The following is a 9,856-nucleotide window of genomic DNA, read 5'->3' on the forward strand; positions in this document are numbered from 1 at the left end:
TCAGAAATTGGGTAGATGACCCCAACTTCAAGTAGCTTCAGAATTTCAGCTTTTACCACCTCCATCATAGGTGGATTCAACTTCCTCTGTGGTTGTCGTGAGGGACTTGCACCATCTTCCATCAGAATTCGGTGCATGCATGTGGAAGGGCTAATTCCCTTGATATCTGCTATGGTCCACCCAATAGCAGTTTTATTTTCTTTTAGAACCTTGACCAGTTGTTCTTCTTGCTCGGCTTCCAAGCTGCTGGAGATGATGATAGGTAGCGTTTCTCCTTCTCCAAGGAAAACATACTTAAATTCATGTTTTACCTTAATCTTATTTAACTAGACACAAGCGTTCTAAGATAACCCTTATCAATGAATCAACCCAATACAAGCAATTAGATTTAAACTCACGATAGCATGCAAACTAGTAAAACTGATAAATTTAGACAACTCATACACAAGCAGATGAATTTAGCCTAGTCAATTATTATCCCTAAAATTCCTAACCTCACAAGCGGACGATTATTAATTGTAGTTGCTTCGCAAATCAGATAATTCGAACAATTACGGATTCAAACTCTAATTTAGCAGTAGATTATATATAAGAATTATCAGGTGATCAATCTAATAATCAAACATACAATCATGAAATAAATCATAATAATACTTGATACTCAACAATAATCAAACTCTGTAAAACAAAAATCTCATGAGTAAATTAATCAAGGGCTTCGTCTTCCTTAACCAAGTATTAAAAACTAGCCAACACAATTCATGAAGAACAAGATAAAAATCATAAGAAAAAATGGAATTCTAGAATTCTTAGAAAAAACCTAGTCTCCCTTCTACGTTTTTTCTCTTTTTTTCAATAATAAAAACTCCCTATCTTCGTAGCAAATCTGAAAGAGTGGGTGCCCGGTGAGCCAACTTGTGGCTAAGGGCTTTGATGACTCTTTGTATAAACAATCTTTTGTTTAATATTATTTACACTTTTATTAATGGCAATGACTTTATCTTTCTTCATATTGTTATATTGTGATATACTATTGTTGTTTTGATAAAGACCTTGAATATACTATAGTGTATGTAAGATGTGGTAGAACATGGAGATGTCTATCATGAAACACATCTTATAGTCACTGTATATTCTAAACTGTTCCTAGTCGATTGAGCCGTCCGATAATAAGGATAAGGATCGCTCGAGTTTGAGACTAGCATTTGCGATGCGGAGTACCACATTTCATTGGTAAGGAATATAGAGATGTTCGAAGCATGCAAATGGATATTCATATGATGAATGATCGAACTACCCTATCCGGACTTTCCAAGTGGTTATCACTTATCGAGTGGATATAGTCCGCGGTTTTGGTTGTACACCATTAGTCCTTACTACTTGAAACATCATTGAGACTCTATATGCTAGTACTGTTCTTTGACTCGTTTACCGACTCTATTGGGGTCATCAGGTGTCGGGATTGGGTACAGTTACAACACATATAGGAGTCGATGCTTTGTTGTCAAGGATTCACCACATACTTGCGAGTGTGGATATCCTATGCGATCTGAGGAGATATTAGTGTGACGAATCTCTGGCCAGAGTACATGATGTGGTTTAAGAAATGGTTTCTTAGTAGCACATGCGATGTCACTATTTGATCTTCAAGATGTATTGCATAGTTATCGAATCTCGAACGACTCTCGATATACCAATGGTTGTTGATTCGATCGGGATATATGGATGAAGGGACCGTACTGTACGCTAACCAAAATCTATTGGTTCTTGTAGGCACTATCAGTGATACCTAGGGAATCATGGGGCGATGTTGCTAGACGCTCTTACCATGATTCGATGGGCAAGTCGGAAATTGTTGTTCCGAGTCACAAGGAGTTGTGAGCCCACGGCTAGCTGTATCCCTGAACCATTTAGGGTCACACAGTGTAATGGATTTTTAATCCCCGTTGAGATAGTTAAATTTAAAGAGTTAAATTTAATGAACAAAGAAGTTGGACTTCTTAATTATGAGTAGAGGAGTAAGATTTCCTAAAATGACATAGGGATGGACATTTTTGAAAACCACTGAATTCGGATTCAGAAAAATTTATCTTGACTTTAAAAGGTGCAGAAATGGTTTCTGTGCACATTTATGAAATCGGTTTATCAATCGGAGTCACGATGAATTTTATATTAATTTCTGAACATGCGGGCTTTGCTTGTCGGGCTTGAACTTATGACTAATGGGCCCTAAGCTGTTAGTGGCCTACATTATAAATAAGTTATTGCAGTACAGAAATTAAACACAACAGGCATAATTTTCGAAATTAACTAGGGTTTTGAAACCTAGTGGCCGCCGCCCCCCTCTCCCCTCTCTGCTCGAAAAACCCAGCCTGTGAATTTTGAATTTGCAGTCTGGTTTAACGGATCAAATTCGTTAATCTCTTCGTAGAAACTTCTGATAGATTTTCTAGTGCAATTTATCAGAGGGATTAAATATCCGTTCGTGGACCTGATTGAAGAACAGTTCGTCCATCAGTTCCAGGGATATACAACAAGAGCAGAGCAATCTGTTGGTGTCCAAAATCTCGATTCGAGATTAAAGGTAAAAATTTTATAATCGTTATTTAATTTTTACACACACACAATTTAATCGTAAGGTTGATACCTATTATGGAATCGTTCCATACAAAAATTTTAAACTTCCGCTGCACCGGGTATCAATCCTAATTGATCTGATCACCGCGTTCTCCAACAAAATCGTCCAAAGATAAGCTTAGGAATTAAAACAAGAGTTTCCAAAACATAAAATTCTTCCAAAAATTAGTCTGTGCGACTGACGGGGCGGGCGCTCCATATATCGGTGCGCGCGCTCAACCTCTACGCTCTTTCATTCCTCAGAATGGCGCGCGCGCTCATTGTTCCTGCGCGGGCGCTCAGTGTCTACGCACTTTCTCCTCTTTTCTTCTCAGCAATGGCGCGGGCGCGCCTTGGTATAGAGCGGGCGCTCAACCCTCACGCAAAAATTCCATGTTCCTCTAGATCATCGCGCGGGTGCGCCACTCAACAGGGCGGGCGCTCCTTGCTCTCGAATTTCTCCTTTTCTTCAAGTCTTTAAGCCTTCAATTCTTGATCTTTTCTTCCCTCTTTTGCACTTATATCCATCAACTCGATTCTCACGCCTCGTTTCCTTCATATAACAAAAACAACAGAAAACGCATAAAATCGACCAATAAAACACAAGAGTCAAGCAAAATACTAACAATATAAGCGCATAAAATGCACTTATCAAATTCCCCCAAACTTGAACTCTTGTTCGTCCCGAACAAAACCAAATGTCTAAAAAGAAACTTACACAACACCCCAGAATCATCAAGAATAATCGTGTTTCAATAGCCTCAGCAATGAAATCCAAAATTTTTAAATCCAATCACATCACATCCTCCTAACATTGAAAAATTGTTTAAGCAAAAAAAACATAGCTCAACCTTATAAGCTTTTAGACTCCGCAACTCACGTTCACAACATTCTCCACCAAACTCAATTCAAACATCTATAGATCATGAGGACTTTCAAGGTAACTCGGGATCAACACGAAGGACATTCAATCAAAACCGCTCACAATCAAATTAGCTCAAGAAAGAATAAAGTGTGTGCGTGTTTTGATCAAAATGCATATTCATCAAAAATGTCAATCGACAATCCATAGGCTAAACTCTCACAACCCCTCTCTACTAGTATATTAGGCGACTGTGACTCGGTCCATAGGTCTTATTCGGCTTATAACGTCAAGCTGGGCTTATGGCTACAAATGAAGGAAAAAATTCAAAGAGGGAGTAAAATATGATCTTATCTCTTAATCCACTCCTTTTCACTCACACGGCAAACTCTTTTCATTTTTTTCAACTCCATTTTTTTTTTCTTTGCATTTTCATCCCGCTTTTTTCTTTTTCACAGTTTTCTCTTTTTTTTTTTTTCAGATTTCTCCACCCAACGTATTTCTTTCTTTCTTTTTTTTTTCTTTCCCTCTAATACTACACTTCTGTCGATTTTTTATTGCAATTCTAAACACACTATCCATTTAAGTATTCAAATCAAGAGTATAAAAATCAAACATGCAATTTCTCCCTAAAGGTAGGAAATAGTGTTTAAGCTGCAGGTAGTAATTGTAGGACCTTGAAATAATGCCGAATGGGGGTTTATCACACGTTTTCACGCATGCCATTCGTTTTCAATTAGCTCAAAAGGGGTACTAGGGACATAATGTATTAAGGGTGGCTTGAAAGGCTCAATCGAATTAGAAAAATTTCCTATCTCATTCCTAAGTCACAGTATACCCGTATTGCGCCTCGAGGGATGTTCAAGCTAGTTCTAGATTAATCTCTCTCCACAATTAACTCATATGAATTCGACCAGTGCAGAAAAAGAATAAATCACCAACAGTAAATGGTGATTTTGCACAACTAAAAAAAACTCAGCAAATGCACCTCTTGTGCTCATGTATATGTGATGGCTCAAAGGGCAACTATGGATAATGCATGAATAAATAAGTAAAGGCCCAATTGATCCAAACAACGCCTCAATCCTTTCTATTTCTGTCTGTTTCAAATTCAGGGTCAAACGAAATTCACAGAGTATATAAGAGTTTCAAGTCCACTTGGTCGAAGTTTCAAAAAAATTTGTTTGTCAGGAGGCAGACATTCAAGGATTCAATTTCCCAATTAAAACAACTAAACATTGGTTATCTTACCATTGTTCTCAAAAGTGATGCAACTCATACAACTCACACAAAAACCACTAATCAATAAATTAACAAACTAGACATGGACACACAAACACAACTGACGCTTAATTAAACAAAGCAAAACAAAGCAACACCTAGCATCCTACAGAATTCCCCGGCAACGGCGCCAAAATTTGGTAGCGCTTATCGCGTATGCCCAAATTATCCGACTCAATCAGATAAACAAATTAATGTAGTAGTGTAAGTAGGGATCGTTCCCACGAGGAAAGGGAAATTTAAAAGTGTTCTTTAAAATAAAAAGGGGGGTTTTCAAGTTTGGATTAACTACTAAGAAATTTAAGCTACTAAAATTCACTGGCATGCAAAAATTAAATAAAGATTGGAGAAATTCAATAGGAGACGAGACTTGGTTTCGGTCAACTACACCCTTGATTTCATTCGTTCGATCATCGATTATCTAAAAATCTTTAATCACGTTGAATATTCATCATTGGAAATTAAATTCCTGTTTTACCTTAATCTTAGTTAACTAGACACAAGCGTTCTAAAATAACCCTTATCAATGAATCAACCCAATACAAGTGATTAGATTTAAACTCACGATAGCATGCTAACTAGTAAAACTGATAAATCTAGACAACTCATACACAAGCGGATGAATTTAGCCTAGTCAATTATTATCCCTACAATTCCTAACCTCACAAGCGGACGATTATTAATTGTAGTTGCTTCGCAAATCAGATAATTCGAACAATTACGGATTCAAACTCTAATTTAGCAGTAGATTATATATAAGAATTATCAGGTGATCAATTAATCAAACATACAATCATGAAATAAATCAGAATAATACTTGATACTCAACAATAATAAAACTCTTTAAAACAAAAATCTCACGAGTAAATTAATCAAGGGATTCGTCTTCCTTAACCAAGTATTAAAAACTAGCCAACACAATTCATGAAGAACAAGATAAAAATCATAAGAAAAAATGGAATTCTAAAATTCTTAGAAAAAACCTAGTCTCCCTTCTACGTTTTTTTCTCTTTTTTTCAATAATAAAAACTCCCTATCTTTGTAGCAAATCGTCCAAAGATAAGCCTAGGAATTAAAACAAGAGTTTCCAAAACATTAAATTCTTCCAAAAATAAGTCTGTGCGACCGACGGGGCGGGCGCTCCATATATCGGCGCGCGCGCTCAACCTCTACGCTCTTTCATTCCTCAGAATGGCGCGCGCGCTCATTGTTCCTGCGCGGGTGCTCAGTGTCTACGCACTTTGTCCTCTTTTCTTCTCAGCAATGGCGCGGGCGCGCCTTGGTATAGAGCGGGCGCTCAACCCTCACGCAAAAATTCCATGTTCCTCTAGATCATCGCGCGGGTGCGCCACTCAGCAGGGCGGGCGCTCCTTGCTCTCGAATTTCTCCTTTTCTTCAAGTCTTTAAGCCTTCAATTCTTGATCTTTTCTTCCCTCTTTTGCACTTATATCCATCAACTCGATTCTCACGCCTCGTTTCCTTCATATAACAAAAACAACAGAAAAACGCATAAAATCGACCAATAAAACACAAGAGTCAAGCAAAATACTAACAATATAAGCGCATAAAATGCACTTATCAAATTCCCTCAAACATGAACTCTTGTTCGTCCCGAACAAAACCAAATGTCTAAAAAGAAACATACACAACACCCCAGAATCATCAAGAATTATCGTGTATCAATAGCCTCAGCAATGAAATCCAAAATTTTTAAATCCAATCACATCACATCCTCCTAACATTGAAAAATTGTTTAAGCAAAAAAAACATAGCTCAACCTTATAGGCTTTTAGACTCCGCAACTCACGTTCACAACATTCTCCACCAAACTCAATTCAATCATCTATAGATCATGAGGACTTTCAAGGTAACTCGGGATCAACACGAAGGACATTCAATCAAAACCGCTCACAATCAAATTAGCTCAAGAAAGAATAAAGTGTGTGCGTGTTTTGATCAAAATGCATATTCATCAAAAATGTCAATCGACAATCCATAGGCTAAACTCTCACAACCTCTCTCTACTAGTATATTAGGCGACTGTGACTCGGTCCATAGGTCTTATTCGGCTTATAACGTCAAGCTGGGCTTATGGCTACAAACGAAGGTAAAAATTCAAAGAGGGAGTAAAATATGATCTTATCTCTTAATCCACTCCTTTTCACTCACACGGCAAACTCTTTTCATTTTTTTCAACTCCATTTTTTTTTCTTTGCATTTTCATCCCGCTTTTTTCTTTTTCACAGTTTTCTCTTTTTTTTTTTCAGATTTTTCCACCCAACGTATTTCTTTCTTTCTTTTTTTTTTGTTTTTTTCCCTCTACTACTACACTTCTGTCGATTTTTCATTGCAATTCTCAACACACTATCCATTTAAGTATTCAAATCAAGAGTATAAAAATCAAACATGCAATTACTCCCTAAAGGTAGGAAATAGTGTTTAAGCTGCAGGTAGTAATTGTAAGACCTTGAAATAATGCCGAATGGGGGTTTATCACACGTTTTCACGCATGCCATTCGTTTTCAATTAGCTCAAAAGGGGTACTAGGGACATAATGTATTAAGTGTGGCATGAAAGGCTCAATCGAATTAGAAAAATTTCCTATCTCATTCCAAAGTCACAGTATACCCGTATTGCGCCTCGAGGGATGTTCAAGCTAGTTCTAGATTAATCTCTCTCCACAATTAACTCATATGAATTCGACCAGTGCAGAAAAAGAAGAAATCACCAACAGTAAATGATGATTTTGCACAACAAAAAAAAACTCAGCAAATGCACTTCTTGTGCTCATGTATATGTGATGGCTCAAAGGGCAACTATGGATAATGCATGAATAAATAAGTAAAGGCCCAATTGATCCAAACGACGCCTCAATCCTTTCTATTTCTGTCTGTTTCAAATTCAGGGTCAAACAAAATTCACAGTGTATATAAGAGTTTCAAGTCCACTTGGTCGAAGTTTCAAAAAAATTTGTTTGTCAGGAGGCAGACATTCAGGGATTCAATTTCCCAATTAAAACAACTAAACATTGGTTATCTTACCATTGTTCTCAAAAGTGATGCAACTCATACAACTCACACAAAAACCACTAATCAATAAATTAACAAACTAGACATGGACACACAAACACAACTGACGCTCAATTAAACAAAGCAAAACAAAGCAACACCTAGCATCCTACGGAATTCCCCGGCAACGGCGCCAAAATTTGGTAGCGCTTATCGCGTACGCCCAAATTACCCGAATCAATCAAATAAACAAATTAATGTAGTAGTGTGAGTAGAGATCGTTCCCACGAGGAAAGGGAAATTTAAAAGTGTTCTTTAAAATAAAAAGGGGGGTTTTCAAGTTTGGATTAACTACTAAGAAATTTAAGCAACTAAAATTCACTGGCATGCAAAAATTAAATAAAGATTGGAGAAATTCAATAGGAGACGAGACTTGGTTTCGGTCAAATACACCCTTGATTTCATTCGTTCGATCATCGATTATCTAAAAATCTTTAATCACGTTGAATATTCGTCATTGGAAATTAAATTCCTGTTTTACCTTAATCTTAGTTAACTAGACACAAGCGTTCTAAGATACCCCTTATCAATGAATCAACCCAATACAAGCGATTAGATTTAAACTCACGATAGCATGCTAACTAGTAAAACTGATAAATCTAGACAACTCATACACAAGCGGATAAATTTAGCCTAGTCAATTATTATCCCTACAATTCCTAACCTCACAAGCGGACGATTATTAATTGTAGTTGCTTCGCAAATCAGATAATTCGAACAATTACGAATTCAAACTCTAATTTAGCAGTAGATTATATATAAGAATTATCAGGTGATCAATCTAATAATCAAACATACAATCATGAAATAAATCAGAATAATACTTGATACTCAACAATAATCAAACTCTTTAAAACAAAAATCTCACGAGTAAATTAATCAAGGGCTTCGTCTTCCTTAACCAAGTATTAAAAACTAGCCAACACAATTCATGAAGAACAAGATAAAAATCATAAGAAAAAATGGAATTCTAGAATTCTTAGAAAAAACCTAGTCTCCCTTCTATGTTTTTTCTCTTTTTTTCAATAATAAAAACTCCCTATCTTTGTAGCAAATCATCCAAAGATAAGCCTAGGAATTAAAACAAGAGTTTCCAAAACATAAAATTCTTCCAAAAATAAGTCTGTGCGACCGACGGGGCGGGCGCTCCATATATCGGCGCGCGCGCTCAACCTCTACGCTCTTTCATTCCTCACAATGGCGCGCGCGCTCATTGTTCCTGCGCGGGCGCTCAGTGTCTACGCACTTTCTCCTCTTTTCTTCTCAACAATGGCGTGGGCGCGCCTTGGTATAGAGCGGGCGCTCAACCCTCACGCAAAAATTCCATGTTCCTCTAGATCATCACGCGGGCGCGCCACTCAGCAGGGCGGGCGCTCCTTGCTCTCGAATTTCTCCTTTTCTTCAAGTCTTTAAGCCTTCAATTCTTGATCTTTTCTTCCCTCTTTTGCACTTATATCCATCAACTCGATTCTCACGCCTCGTTTCCTTCATATAACAAAAACAACAGAAAAACGCATAAAATCGACCAATAAAACACAAGAGTCAAGCAAAATACTAACAATATAAGCGCATAAAATGCACTTATCAAATTCCCCCAAACTTGAACTCTTGTTCGTCCCGAACAAAACCAAATGTCTAAAAAGAAACTTACACAACACCCCAGAATCATCAAGAATTATCGTGTTTCAATAGCCTCAGCAATGAAATCCAAAATTTTTAAATCCAATCACATCACATCCTCCTAACATTGAAAAATTGTTTAAGTAGAAAAAAACATAGCTCAACCTTATAGGCTTTTAGACTCCGCAACTCACGTTCACAACATTCTCCACCAAACTCAATTCAAACATCTATAGATCATGAGGACTTTCAAGGTAACTCGGGATCAACACGAAGGACATTCAATCAAAACCGCTCACAATCAAATTAGCTCAAGAAAGAATAAAGTGTGCGTGTTTTGATCAAAATGCATATTCATCAAAAATGTCAATCGACAATCCATAGGCTAAACTCTCACAACCCCTCTCTA

This window comes from Henckelia pumila, unplaced genomic scaffold (assembly GCF_033568475.1).
Source record: "Henckelia pumila isolate YLH828 unplaced genomic scaffold, ASM3356847v2 CTG_38, whole genome shotgun sequence".
NCBI lineage: Eukaryota > Viridiplantae > Streptophyta > Magnoliopsida > Lamiales > Gesneriaceae > Henckelia > Henckelia pumila.